Source organism: Marmota monax, unplaced genomic scaffold, assembly GCF_021218885.2.
Source record: "Marmota monax isolate L192 unplaced genomic scaffold, Marmota_monax_Labrador192_F-V1.1 WCK01_AAM20220418_F8-fsc00079, whole genome shotgun sequence".
NCBI lineage: Eukaryota > Metazoa > Chordata > Mammalia > Rodentia > Sciuridae > Marmota > Marmota monax.
Window position 1 is genome coordinate 4,337,501 of NW_026694099.1, and position 15,614 is coordinate 4,353,114.

At 30.0% G+C, this 15,614-nt stretch overlaps 1 protein-coding gene across 5 annotated transcripts in view; it reads right to left on the reverse strand.

The window, feature by feature from the left end:
* The window catches only part of Nova1 (NOVA alternative splicing regulator 1), a 139,279-nt gene that overhangs the window by 3,303 nt on the left and 120,362 nt on the right, over positions 1-15,614 (reverse strand). The window lies entirely within an intron of this gene.

Below are 15,614 nucleotides of genomic sequence, written 5' to 3' on the forward strand. Positions count from 1 at the left end.
AAATTTCCTTGAGTCTTGGTGTATACTGCAATAGAATTTAAAAAGAGGGAATCATAATTATACATCTGTAGTAACATTTTATATAGCTCCAAAATCGCAATGCCATTGATAATTTTTACCTATTGGAGCTTTAAAGAAATCCTTTGCTCTAAAACATATAAAAACAAAGAATGCAAAATTATAAAACAAAATTAATGAAGATAACAGCAGAAAAGTTCTAGCGTAAGTCCTTTCAAAACATTAATTTCATGTTCCTTATCACCTAGAAATTTTTTGATTATTCACAAATACCTTACTTGTTTCATGATGTTTTCAGAGATGAAAGTCAATAAAATTAGTAATAGTATTTTAGTTTTTCAACTGACTAGACAGATAATATTTAATTTAATAATGTAATTAATGAATTATTTCTAAATAATAATTTAAAACTTTTCAATGGCTTTGGGGAGATTAAGGCTATTTGATAATTATATTACTGATTACATTTATAAAATGACTATCCTCATAAGGCAGGTACTTCTCTTTTTTTGGCAGACAGCTCATTTTTAAAATAGGGATTACTAACATATCACCAAACACACTGAAAAATTACTTCAGTCACATGAATATTTACAATTTCCAATGTGATCATAGGATCATTATTATTCAATGTTAAGTATAGGCATATTTGTTAATTTATACTAAAATATCCAGTAACAAAATAAGCATGGTTTGGTTTATTTAATAGAATCAAATAGTATAATAAAAGTAAAAACCAGTATGGTATTTCTCAAAAACCCTAAAATTAAAATATAGATATTAACATTTTAAATTACTTTTTGGTAGCACAAAGATACATATGACAATGGTTTATATTTATATAGCTCACTGGGTAAATCAAAACCTGTCAATGACAGTGTCACTGACAAAGCATTGAAACAATTTTCAAAATGGGCACGTTGAAATAACTGGTTGAAATCTGAGCAGGAAATATAGTTGTTCAGTTGAGATATTCAATGAGATATTTTATTAGTTGATTTTTAGCAAGCATCATCAATGCTATCTTGAAATCACAGATTTGCACATGAATATTTTTTTGTGTGTGTGGTGCTGGGGATTGAACCCATGGCTTGATGCATGCAAGACAAGGCAAGCACTGTACCAACTGAGCTATATTCCCAGTCCCTATACATGAATATTTTAAAGAAATATATTGTGGATTTCTTTTTGTTCTTGAGGGCAGCAAGCAGTGAAAACTCTAACTGGGTTAGTTCATCTTACACACATAGGTGCACACACTTGTTATTTTCTTTGTATACAAAAAAATTTACAGTCTTGGCACAATTTTGTTTTGTTCCAGTTTGTTTATATAATTATTCCATTTTGTGAAACATAAGCTAAATTTCCTAGAAACATTTCTTAGAAATGTCAAATATATCACTCATATTACCTCATTAAGTACATTTGGTTTCATAAAGCAGAATGAGACGTATTTTTTTTTGGTGGGGGGGGTAACATTTGTTTGTTTTAGTCAGACTTTGTTTTATAGAAAATTAGATGTCAGAAAAGCTAACATGTTATAATTGGAAAGTTAAACCATGATTATATTTTATACCAATTACAAAAATGAATTAGAATCATGCTTATGTTTTGTAGCATGCACGTAAAATATTGAGAACATTTATTTTAAAGTTTTAAGTATCTGAATGTTAGACATGATCATATTTCATAAATAAGCACCTTTTCTAAAATTCAGAACTTTTTGGAATAAAATATTGTTGAAAATATTTATGAATTGGGAAATTGTGCTTTAGCATACTTTTAATGAAGAAAAAGTATTAAACAACCAAGGCTTTCTAAAACTCTGTTTTTAAATTATAGTAATTTCTAATATTAATGTTATTATGTCCAAAGCAATGTAATACATGGTAACAACTCAGGAATAGAATAGTACATGAAAAATCAATTATGGAAACTACTCTATAGGGTATTAATAAAAGGTAATGAAATATAAAATTTTGTAACATCTACTATAAAGTCATTCTAAGTTGCTATGATATATGTGAAGATGATATTAATTTATACTATACCGCATGTCAAACATAAAAGGTTTTCTTTTCTTTTTTTTAAACTCTAGCACTAATATCCAGAAGAACTAGAAAATTTTAGTATGGTACTTTATTGAACATTAACTTGTCTTTAAAAAAATTGTTTTTCCCTTGATTATTTTTATCAATGTTAAAAATTCTGAAATAATATATTTATAAACAGTATTGACTTTTAATAAAAGCAAACATCTTCCAAAGTCCATATCTTTAAAAATTGGAGAATTACATCACATCATTTATCTTTGTGTTAAAGATTTCTTTACATAGTATCATCCTCTAAGTTTTAATCATCTGAAGTAATATTAATTAAAAAATCTGTCAACCATAATTAATATTTTATCAAGTATTAATATGGACCCCAAATTATGTTGGTGTAGCTGAATTACTCACATATAATAAAAGGTATTTTATGACTTCAGAGCAGATATTGGTAATATTCCCCTACTAATATTTGCAATGTGTTACATTTCCCAATTTTAGATAATAGCAGGCTATTTTTACTTAGGATTACTGGTTTTAGAAAATTAAAGGAACAAAATGTAAGAAGTTATTAAATTCAAAATTTAATAAATATATATTTTACAGCCTAGCTGAGGAATATGTCATCCAAATTTTATTTCTGATCCAAGGATACAAAAATCCTCTTAGATATACTTGTCTGTTTTCCATAATGAAGATCCTATTAGATATCCATGTCTTTTTTTCTTGAAATAATAAAAATAAATCTTTATCTATTTTCATGATTATTATTAATCTAATGTGGACACAGGCAAAAACAGACACTCTGAAAAGACATTGAGATTAAAAGAGAGTAATTCATTTGTGTGACAATGAAAAGAGAATAGTGTTATATTTACATTTCATGTGTCAGGCCAGAGTTAAGAGGCATCAATGTGGAAGGTTAGAGATGGTGGGCAATTGAACACTGGTGAGAAGAAAAGAGAAAAGGAGCATGGAGAATTATGTAAAATAGCCTATTTTATTACTTATTTGAGAAAGGCATAAAGCATTTACCAGATAAAAAGTCTGTGCATTGATAGTGTTTCTATTTCCACTGACATGATCAGTAGCAAATTTTAATTTTATAGCTGGATTAAGTTTCATTGGTGAAGCCTGCTAATGCAAATGACTGATAAAAATGTATACATTATCTTTTTTTTTTCTAAAGAACTGAAGGAAAAAAAAACTAGATCTTTAACAGCTTATTGTATCTGGTATGTAAGTACACAACTAAATCAGGTATGTTCTTGACAAGTTACAAATTGGTTTCCCCTTCAGAGCTATGATCTATAGATGCTACCATACACTTACCATTTATACATGGTTTACTCCATGGCCCAAGCCCTGGGTTGGGAGGTGTAAAGGATATATATATATGACATTGTTCCTGCCTTTAAAGACCTTATAGATTAGTTGTAGAAAACAGTTAAGTTTACTAGTTCAGTAAAGATTTTAGAAGTATAAGCACAGAAGTGCATAAATGAGATGCAAGGTCTAACTAGAAGGAGAAAGGGGTAGGGAAGAAGATCCTTGAGAGGTGGTAACTATGTTCATCTTAATGTCTTAAACATTTTGTACTATCAGTATATTATTTTCTTTTACTATCAAATATATCTATAATTTGGTCAATGTGACTTCTGTACTAGAGAGTCCTTCTTTCAAATCTAAATCCACTTTAATAGAGATGATTTGTGTAAGTAACATTATTTAAGTAAAAGAAACTTTACTTAATTTTTCTTTATTTTAGATATAACTATTATATCAAGTAAATATCAATAAGATTAATAATGTAGTTATACTAACTGTACTATAGGCTGAGTATCTCTAATCCAAAATGATTGGTCAAAAGTGTTTCAGATTTAGCTTTTTTTTTTGATTCAATGTATGCATAATGAGCTATCTTGGGGTTTAGGCCAAAGTTTAAACAGGAAATTCACTTACGTGGTATACACACTTTATACCATTAGCCTGAAGGTAATTTTATGTGATATTTTTGACTATGACTTATCACATGAGGCCAGGTGTGGAATTTTTCATTTGTGATGTCATGTTGGTGCTCAGTAAGTTTTAGATTTTGCAGTATTTTTGATTTTCAGATTAAAGATGCCCAGCTGCAGCACAAACAGCTTTTCAGAAAAAAAAAATAAAAGCAATGAAGTGATAATTTGTCTATTTTTAACCACAACATAAAAACTTCTGTGGGAATCCTATGATCAGTATTAAAGTGATTATAAACAGGAAGGTATTAATATTGATGTTTCTAATTAAAAAATAAATTTAAGACAAATTTACTCCTTTTAAAACAGGGACTTATTGTAGTTTTACAGCTATGAAGAGATGAGATTGTCTCTAGGCATCATTATTTCATCATTGTGATAGGAAGATTATTAAACCATTATATAAAACTGTACCTTAAAAAATAGATAAGAATAAGTTCCATTATATTTTGAGATAGCTCAATTAATAGTTATGGATTATTTTATTAGGGCTGCCATATTACTTACTACTTAAAGAAGCTCTAACATTTACAGGAATTTAAAGGAATTTCTATCAATAATAGATACCTGTACTTCACTCACTCACTCACCTCTCTCATTAATTCCACTGTCATCCAATCTTTCTTTAGGCAGCTCTTTCTGTTTTCCTTGTCTCCAAGAGTGGAAACATGACCCAGACCTGAGATAGCACTATTTCTATACCTCTGGCAGTTACTGATTTTAGCTTGAGTACATGACACAAGAAGGTCACTAACTAGAGATTGTTGACGCTGCTGGGGTAGAGGTGCTCATGTTCCTGATCTAGAAGAATACCATCCTGGCATTGCTAGTAACTGTCTTGCCACCACATTATAAAAGTAAGAACCTGACTGAAAAGAGACTTAGATAAAAGGAGACTCCAAAATTGAAAAGGGATGCTCCAAAAATGCAAAGTGAAATTTCTCACAACATTTGGCATTTGAATTTAACAATGTCTAAAGCCAGCACAGTCAATAACACTTCTCTATTAACTCCCTATTTTTTAAACTATAATTTGTAATTGGTGAAGCCATATCTTTGAAAATAATATATTCATATTGTATCACATGATATATCATGTATTATTTGCCTATTAAAATTTGACAATTAATAGTCAAGATTAATTTACCTTTACCAAGATATATTCTACATAATCTAACAGGATAAATATCTTACATTTTCCTAACGTATAACAACCCATTACTGGAGTGCCACTTAGTAGTGACCAATTCAGGGAGACTGTCCTGTTTTGAGGGATCTATATTGAATTGTTGACCAAGGCTAATTGAAAATATGGTATCTTTTAAAATTATGTACTTTAAATAAATTCATAAATGACTGCTTTACTGAAATGTTCTTATTTGACAAAATGTGTACAACAGATTAAATAAATTATCCAGACAGAATTTAAAATGTCACTCTTTTCTCTACAAGACTTTTTAATCTACTTACCTTTGATAACCAAATCAAAGGCAGAATAGTTTTCACAGGAACGTATAATGTGTATCATAAAATGTTATACTTGTTTTTTACAATGTATCTTTGTCTTTCACCTATCATTAATTGTGATCTTAAATCTGGGAGCCAGCTCTGACTTCTGTTGCTCCAAAGATCTTTCTATGTGAGATGCTGAATTTTTTCTCTGAAAAGCTTCTTGTCCAATCCTACTTCCTTATCTTAGCTAAAGTAGTGTGAAATAGAGAAAGAATATAGAATGGGCAGTTAATAGATACCTGGTTTCACCTTTGTGACCTTTGTGAAATCACTGCAGTTTAATCATCTATAAAATCATGCAATTTAATGAGATTGTGGATGAAGAGCTTTTGTTTTAGCAATTATGAGAAAAATTCTATTCACAATACTTCAGTAACACCCCATACAACCTCTTCACTGAATATCCAGACTCATATGCAGACATAAAGAGTTCTCCAGACCCTGTCTTCAACATGTCTTCCCAGGTTCATCTTTTACGACAAATAGCTTAATCTAAATTAAACTTTACCTCCTTATTCCTGAATAGACTCCATATTAGTTGTTTTCATATCTTTGTTCATTCTGTTTAATTGACATAGTGATTACCTATATTCCTACAATGTTCTTCCCTTCAAAATGTGTATAATTTTGCTTGCCGAAATCTTATATGTCTTGTAGGCAGTTAAATTGCAATATACTTTTTAACCTCAAAACTCATTCTCTAAAACCAGAGTGCCATAGTACTTTCTACTTTTCCTATTGTTAACTTATGCTGCCAATACTACAACAGATATCTATCTCTTACAAAAATTTACTTTCCTAAATGCCAGGATTGTTTATTTTGCATTTTCTATTTGTACTTAAAGTTACCAACTGAAAAAATGCTTTAAAAAAGCCAAAAACTTTAAAAAAATGGGTTTATATAGAAATTAAACAATGAATCATTTGAAAGATGATTCATTCTGGCCACAAAGCTGTGTGTGTGTGTGTGTGTGTGTGTGTGTGTGTACACAAATCAGTTGACTTTGGTTTCTTAAAACAAAATTAAACTATTTTATCATCCCTATACTCTAAAAATCCCAAAACTATATAATAAGCAAACAGAAGTACAGAAAAGGTAAGTGTCCAGATAATTTTAATGCTATCAGAAAATGACTAAAATCAACAACAGAGGCTTATCGTCACTTAAAATCTAATTACATTATAATAATTAAATAATTGAATATGCAATATTTGCCTTCTTCCTAAATTTACATCAATGTATTAAGTTTTTCCTGCATGTATTATAGTTTCTTACTAAATAAGATGTGGCTAGTGTACACTAGCCATAAAACTTGCCATCAGAGTCATTCTAAAAGTCCAGAATACAATTATTTCACTATTTACATGGTTAAATGCTGAACTATACAATTTAGTCGGATGGCTCAAATGACAGTGTCTAGTGAATTATAATGCTAACTTTTAACAGGTATAACGTACTCCTACCTTTGATCTTGATTCAAACAATTCTATTTTTAACTCAAAATATCTGATATGTAAGACTGAGTGTCTTTAGAAGTTTTGTAAAAATTGTACCTCCTATTATTTCTTCTTCCAAAGGGACATACTTTATTTTCCCCTCTGGCTTCATGATGTGACAGAATATGACATGTAGTATAAATGATTTTTCTTCTGCATTTTAGAAGAAGGCAGAAAATGAATAATAATCCCCACAAAATTTTTAGTGGTAAAAAAAATGTAACATATTTATTTTTTCACTTAACACATTATTTCATTTTTCCCTAACCCATTATTCAAATAATACTTTTTCTTTCTGTGAATGCTACATATTATAAAGATGTATCACATTATGTCTCAGAGAGAGTTACATTTAGGAATGAGAAAAATAGGAAAATAATCCATGCTTTCTACTAGAAAGAAAGAGAAGCACTTCAAAGTACTCCTGTCATGTTGAGATGATAAGTACTAAAAAAGCTAAAAGAGTCAAATAACTATGAAGAAACTATAAAGGTCATACATGATAAACTATTCCAGAGTATTCCAGAGTAGTCTATTATTTAAAAATTAATATTGGATATTGCTTCTTAATGGTTACTAAATCAGACTTTACTCCATTGAGGTCTTTATGTGTCACTATTATCCACATGTCAGGTTATCAAAAAGCTCTTTGAAAATATTACTATTATTATTATTGTTGTTGTTATTATTATTATTATTTAAATTCTGTCTTAGCCTACCTTTTTCAGAGCATAGATGAAGGACCTTGTGTTCACAGTTCTTAATTATGAAAAAAAAATTGTTTAAGATATTTGCATTTTGATATGAAAAAATTGTTTTAAATTTAATATTTTAAATAGAATATACTAGTCAAATTAAAAGGTGAAAAATAGCTATCAACTTAGTTAGTAACTGTGTTCAATGAAGTAGATTGTGAGGGAAAAGGGTGAAAGACAAGGAAAGAAGAAATTGTACTTTGGACATTTTAAGTTTGAAATGCCTATCAGACACCCAAGTGAAGATGTCAAGTAGATGAATGAATATGGGTCTGGAGAACAGAAAAAATTGAGAGTTAACTTCAAATTAAATCATAGGAATGGATGGTTATTACCTAGGGAGAGGTAAGAGTGAGCCAACAATTAAATAATAAAAATTAAGTAATAGGAAAATAAAATATTTAACTCCTAAAGCAATCAAAGATACGCATGTAAAGCAGCAACACTCATGATTATGGAATAAACAAACCACATGTAAACAAGGGAGAAGTTGAAATATTAATAGTTTTCTTTTTAAAAATATTTGTGGCAGTATATATTGCCTTTCAGAAATCACACTGTAGCATTTATCAAGTTATAGAATGAGTACAAAATTAAATTTTGCAATCTTTTTGGGAAATTAAAATTTCCCCAAATTTCCCAAATCAAATTTTGGCAAAGTTGTATACATAGTTTACTTCAGTGTCTTACTAGTTAATGGAGGTGATAATTTCCTATCACAAATACGCATCATTAAGAAAATAAAAATATCCTGAGTTATTATATCATTAATAGTAGTAATACGTAATAATATATAACAGGTTACAGAAGCATGTTTGTACTTAAACAAATTGTACTACTTAATCATAGAACTAAGTTTCTTTCATATACACAGATTAAAGTAGTTCACTTTCAATACTTAATGAATCACAAAAATACATTAATTTATCATGTTTATTTAAGTTAAAAGGAATTTGAATTTAGCTAATGAAATAGAACTTTTTCAAACATCTTTCTCAAACATCACAATTATCAGTTTGTACTTTTTCAAAAGAAATTAAAGTACTATCTTATGAAAAAAACAATAACTAAACACTACTAAAATGAAAGAAAATATGAAAAAGATAACTAGAAAATTCCTAATTCAAAGAAGATTAAATAATTAGAATAACCAATAACCAATAAGTTTAATTATACTTATAAATTTATGAAGTCAAAACAAGGAGAAATAATTTTTTTCATTTTAAGTGGATCTAAAAACTCCCTAATCTGACAAAACTACTTGTTGAGAGAAAATGTGAAAACATTTCTACTTCTAAGTATTTTTATGTGGATTTTTTAATCGATTCTTTGTACTTATACATAGCAGTAGAGTCCGTTTTGACAAAATTATACACGTCCAGATCATTTTTAAAATAAAAAGTTTGAAGCCGGACACAATGGCTCACACCTTGAATCCTACAGCTCAGGTGGCTGAGGCAGGAAGATCCATCTAGAGTTCAAAGCCAGCCTCAGCAAAAGCTAAGCGCTAAGCAACTCAGTGAGACCCTGTCTCTAAATAAAATACAAAATCTGGCTGGGGATGTAGCTCAGTGGTCAAGTGTCCCTGAGTTCAATCCTCAAAGAAAAAAAAAATTGAAAATGAACTCAGTCACTTCCCAATCTGAAGTATTCTCCATTTTACATGGATTCATTTGGGAAATAAAATATTCTATTTTACTGTATACATATGCAGCACAGCAAGAGGACGAATATGCATCCAGAATAAAGAGATCCCTAAGATCTGATTATATAAAGGAATGGAATGTGTTCTAGCCTCAAGAACGTGCTATATATAAGCACTTCAGAGAGTTCTTGCTATGACTACAGAGAGAACTCTAATGAAACAGAAACCATCTTTATCTACTAGGTGATCCAAAAAGAGAGAATATTGCCTATCTGCTTTCTTGGGAGCCAATACTAGACAATGTATTTTTACCAGTGCCTGGGCCAATACAGAAAATAAAATAAGGAATGTCATAGTGCTACTAATACATTGACTCTCCTCTCTGAAGTATACTTCTTTTTTGAATCGTAAAAAAAATCCTAGGCTTTTCATAAACATTAAAGTGTCTTCATATGAAATCCTAAAGGAGGCTTTTGGAAGGCTGCAAAATTTGCTATTTACTAAATAATATGTTATAACAGTAACCAGAAAAAATTACTAGTGTGCTGCTTTCAGTAGTAATTCTTAACTTGCAGCCAGAGAGATCTGATTCCTATCACTGGACATCAAGAACACACTGTCTACAGCATAACACACTAAAAAAAAATTAGTAGTTAGCAATGGAATGAAGATAGATAGTAAACAATTATGTAATCCATTCCCAAATGGGGGGCGGGGAAGATTATTGCTAAAGAATCTTAAAAAATACTTAAGAAATTTGCATACAAATATCTTCAAAACAAGAGAACCTCTAACTGTATTTGGTAATATCCAAATGTCTACTAATATGACCTGAACAGATAAACATATTTGTATAATAAATTTAAATATTATTCACAAATTTAAATATTAATGGACAAATCCTTACTATTCCCAGTGTTAAAACTAAATATAGCCTTTATGTTTTATACAAATATTATTTTCATGATTTAGTGTTTTCCAAACAATGAAATATATTTTCATAAAAAAGTCTTGATGAATTTAAGTATGAGACAGTGTTATGACATTGATCACAATTATCAGTTTGTACTAATATGTCTTATCACACAATAAGTATCATGTCATATAGTTTCATACAGTGTTTCCCAAATATTTCAAGAGCCTTCAATAAATATTTATCTAACTCTTCAAATACAGATACCTATCTCATCCTGGATCTATTAAATTAGAATCTCCATAGATAATTTTGATATTAATCTAAAACTGAAAAGTCTTGATATTTTATCTATAAAAGATGAGAAAATCTGCACATAATAAACCCCTTAATTTGGCATAACTTCAAAATATGAAACAATTGTCATTCCTTTGCCAGTTAATAAGTTCCTCTTTTAGTCCTGAATCCTCTCTCTCATAACGCTTCTTCAAACTCTCAAAAGAGCATCCCAAGACTAAGAAAACAAGAAGTCATATAGCCAAAATATGAGTGTAATGTCAAATACAGTCAAATCTTTCCCTTGGAAAATTTCTACTTTATCTTCCTTAAAACATTTAATTCATCACAAGTGAAGTCAGTATTTTTCCATCTTATTTTGCATTCTCTTAGTTAACATTTTTATTAAAAACACAGATACAAGAAGAAAAATTATTAATTTTCATATTCCCTGTCATTACCCTGATGGAAACAAACATGAAAATGGACACAAGATATTTTCTGATCATTAAAAATAGGGCCATATGTTTCTTTTTCAAAAAAATATTTTATTTTTTAGTTGTAGTTGGATACAATACATTATTTTACTTTTATGTGGTGCTGAGGATCAAACCCAGGGCCTCGAATACCCCAGGTGAGTGCTCTACTGCTGAACCATAAACCCAGCCCAGGGCCATATGTTTCTTAGCAATTTAATTTTCTTTAGCAAACAGGATAAACACTATTCTGGGCCAGATTACATGGCCTTATTCATTACTTTTAATAGATTAACCACATAATATTCTGTAATACCATAATTTTTAAAATCACTTTCCTGTCAGAGGTCAAGTTGTTTTCAACTTCGGCCAATGTAAATAATGCTGCAATACATATTTTTATGTCTATTTTCCTATATATTGGTGCATTGTTTTACAGGACAGATTCTCAAAAGCTGTAATACTGCAACACTTCCTATACTAACAGTGCATGAGAATGCTATTGTCTTTTATTTGTGCAAATATTTTAAATTCTAAACCCAAGGATTCTTGCATATCTAATATATGGGCATTATATATATAAACAGAATTTTTTTCTATATGGCAAAATAAATCACAATATTTCTTTGTTGATTCTAATTTTTTCTGATGCTGGTGAGCTTAACAATGTTTTCACATGTTTATTGCACATTTCCATTCCTTCTCTGCAAATTATCTTTTTATAAACTTTATTCATTTTCCTATTGGGTTGTTTTTCATAGGAATATGGATCTTCTTTGTATAGCAGAGAAATTAATTAATTGTTATAAACATGTTTAACATACTTTTTTCTGGAAAAGTATGTTGCTTATACTAAAAACATTAAATATTTATATACTCAAACATGTTAATCTATTTTTTATGCTTTGGATTTTGTTTTTGCTTTAAAGAGTCATCTTCAATTTAATTTCACACATTGTAATTTCATTAAATAGTCATACTTTTAATCACACATGCATTAAATTTATTTTTGTATAATGCAACACCTGGAGGTTTGAACTCCCTTTCTTTCAGATGGAAATGAATTATACCCACACCATTTATTAAATAAGATATCCTTCTCTAAAATCATTTAAAATGATACTTATTATGCTAGACCACAGTGTTTTAAATATATCTCACTTATTGGTTCCCTTAAGAATTGCAACAACTCTACAAGGTAGACATTATTATAATTTACATTTTATAATGAGAAAATATACACGGGAAAATTAAGGATATTATCTCAAATTATTTAAGACTAAGATGTGGCAAAGAGTTTATCTGAAGTTAGCAATCATAGCTTGAGACCCCAGTTCTCTTAATCCCTAAATTATACTACTTTTCTTTATTATGTTTTCAGTTGTTATATATACTTATATCCATTTTAGAAATCTCTATTGTGTTTTACTGACCAATTATGTTTTTGTTAATATCATATTACTTTTATTGTAAGTAATTTAAAGTAAATTTCTATGCTGAGTAAAGCATCTCTCCCCACACAAATATTATTACTTTCTTGGTAACTCTTTTATTAGTCATCTCATGATAATTAGTTTAAATGTATTTTTTTCTAAAGTATATTGAAATCATTTTACTTTGTTTTCTTTCCCATAAAACAGAAAAAATAATTAAAAAAATGCAGTAAATATGTATTTTGATTTAAAAGAACCGATTTTTATTAAATATTCCAAATTTATAGAAGTGTATCTATTTATTAAATGACTGCTTCATGTTATTATATAAAAAATGTTCTTTTAATATGAATTCTGAGCTTTTTTGGCCAATCATTCTTAAATTTTTTGAGATTTTTTTTGAGATTTTTTGAGATTTTTTGCTATATAGTAGGTTGAGCCATAAAATATTTATACTCAAATACCAGCAATTTAATTCTAATGATAAGCAAAGTACATAAAATTGAATGTACAAAAAGTAAATATCATAAAAAAGATCTCATTAAAACCATTTTGATTTCAGTATTATTCTATGTCCTTATTAAATATACTTCTTAAGAACACTGATTCAGCTCAGGAGGCTGAGGCAAGAGGATCCCATGTTCAAAGACAGCCTCAGCAATTTATTCAGGTCCTAAGCAACTGAGTGAGACTTGTGTCTCAAAGTAAAAAATAAAAAAGCAAAAAAGGGCTGGAGATGTGACACAGTGGTTAAGTGCCCCTGGATTAAATCTCTGGTTCCAAACAAAAACAAAACCAAAAACAACCAACCAAACGAAAAGAATACTGACTCAGAATATGGTATCATCTTATCTCTCTGTCTCTGTCTTTCACACACACAACACTTACAACACTCATTCACACTGAAGGAAAATTAATTCTGATTTTTTGTTGGAGAACTGTGATAATATTTATATCGAGACAAGAGCCTGACTAGTTTTCAAACTGTGCTCTGAGTACCATAAGAGAAAGAAATCTAACAAAGGCTATGTTCCTTCAGCCTAATCATGTTTTCAATCAAAAGTATTCTTATCTAGTTGACTTACATTTCTAGAGAAAATTTCCATGTAAAATTTCATTTGAAGAATTGTAAGAAATGAGTTTTAAAACACACAGATTATGTAACCCTATTTTTCTAGTGCTAGTCATTTAACAAATGCTTATTGAGAACCATGTTCCAGGCTAATGTTGCAGACACATTAGGGAATAAAAGAGAAAATTCCTATCCTTCTGAAAATTAATTTTCAAGGACAGTGAGACACACAAAATACAACAGACATAATATGCAAAGTATACAGTATTCGTTAAGTAATAGGAAAAAAAGAGTTAAAATATAGTAAGATAAAGAGAATCAGAGAGGCCAGGTTAAAACCCTAAATAGAAGGCCAGGTTAAAACACTAAATAGAAGGTCAGGTAGGCCTGATGGGATAAAGTGAATTCTGAATAGACTTAAAGGGGTTATAAAGATGTTGGCCAAACAGATCTCTGAGTAATAATTTCAAGCAGAGAGAAAAACAAGAGCAAAATACTGAGGTAAGAATGCAACTGACGTCCATAAGGAACAGAAAATAGGTCAATGTAACTGGGCCAGAGTGAGGAAGGAGTTTATTGGTAGAAAATAAAGTAAAAGAGATAATGTGGCAAAGAGCAGATCCTATGAATTAACAAATGCCATTTTGAATACTAGGTGTAAGCAAAGAAATAAAAAACTTTGATAATTTAAAAATAGCAGGTTTAAAGTAGTTTTTGAACTTGATGGGTTTAAGATAACATTTCCATATGCAAGTGAAATGCTGAGTGGGGAACTGGATACAGTCTGGAGTTTCATTGTGAGATACGGACTAGAGATAAAGGTATACCCAAGTTACGTGTGACCTGAAGCTTACATAATTTTAGGACATATCTTTGGGAGCTAAAATTTAAAATTATGACTATAAAATTAGGAAATAAGTTTGTGAAAGTGAGGCATCATAAATAATGTTTCATTAGTTCATAGTTTCTATGGTCTTAATGTTTTTGGCTCCTCTCAAATTCATGCACTGAAAATATAATTTAATTCCATGTTGGGAGATGGGCCTTTTGAGAGGTGCTTGGGTCATAAGGTCTCTGCTCTTATAAATGGATAATACTGATATAAAATGTGCTCGTGGGAGTGGGTTCTCCCCTTTCTTCTGCCATGTGGGACACAGTGTAGGTCTGTTCTTCTTGCCCTCTACCCTTATGCCATGTGAGGATATGTAAGAAAGGCCTCATTAGATGTTGGTATTTAAATCTTGGACTTTTCAACCTCCAGAACTATGATAAATAATTATGTGTTCTTTATAAATTAGTATATGGGGTATTGTTACAGCAGCACAAAACAGTCTAAAACAATAGTAAACCTGCCTCTCACTACAGACATAAATTTTGCAGATGTCAGCATATAAAAGTCAAGGGATTAGATGAAGACAGAAAAGATCTTAGAGGAGGTCTCAAGTACCCATACCTGTAGCACTCCAACACAAACCACATAGAGATAAGAAGAAGTAATAATGAAAAACTCTGGTAACAAGCAACAAGACATGGTGAGGGAGGAAAGTCATGAATGTGCAGTATTCTGAAAACCTCAAGAAGGTACATCAAATTGGTGGAAGTAATATATTGTGACAATGTTGCTAGACTAAGTAACATGTTGATTGAAAAAACAAAACTTGAAGTAGCATTGTGGTCATCTCTAATGCCCTTGGCAAACAGTTTTGGTGGAATGGTGGAAGCAAATAACGAATGAGTGGATTTTAAAAATGAGAGTACAGAAATTGGTAAACATTAGAGACTATAGTTTTGCCACAAAAGACTAAAAGAGCTGGGTGCAGTAGCACATGCCTGTAATCCCAGCGGCTCAGGAGGCTGAGGCAGGAGGATCACAGATTCAAAGCCAGCTTCAGCAACAGCAAAGCACTAAGCAACTCAGTGAAACCCTGTCTCTAAATAAAATACAAAATAG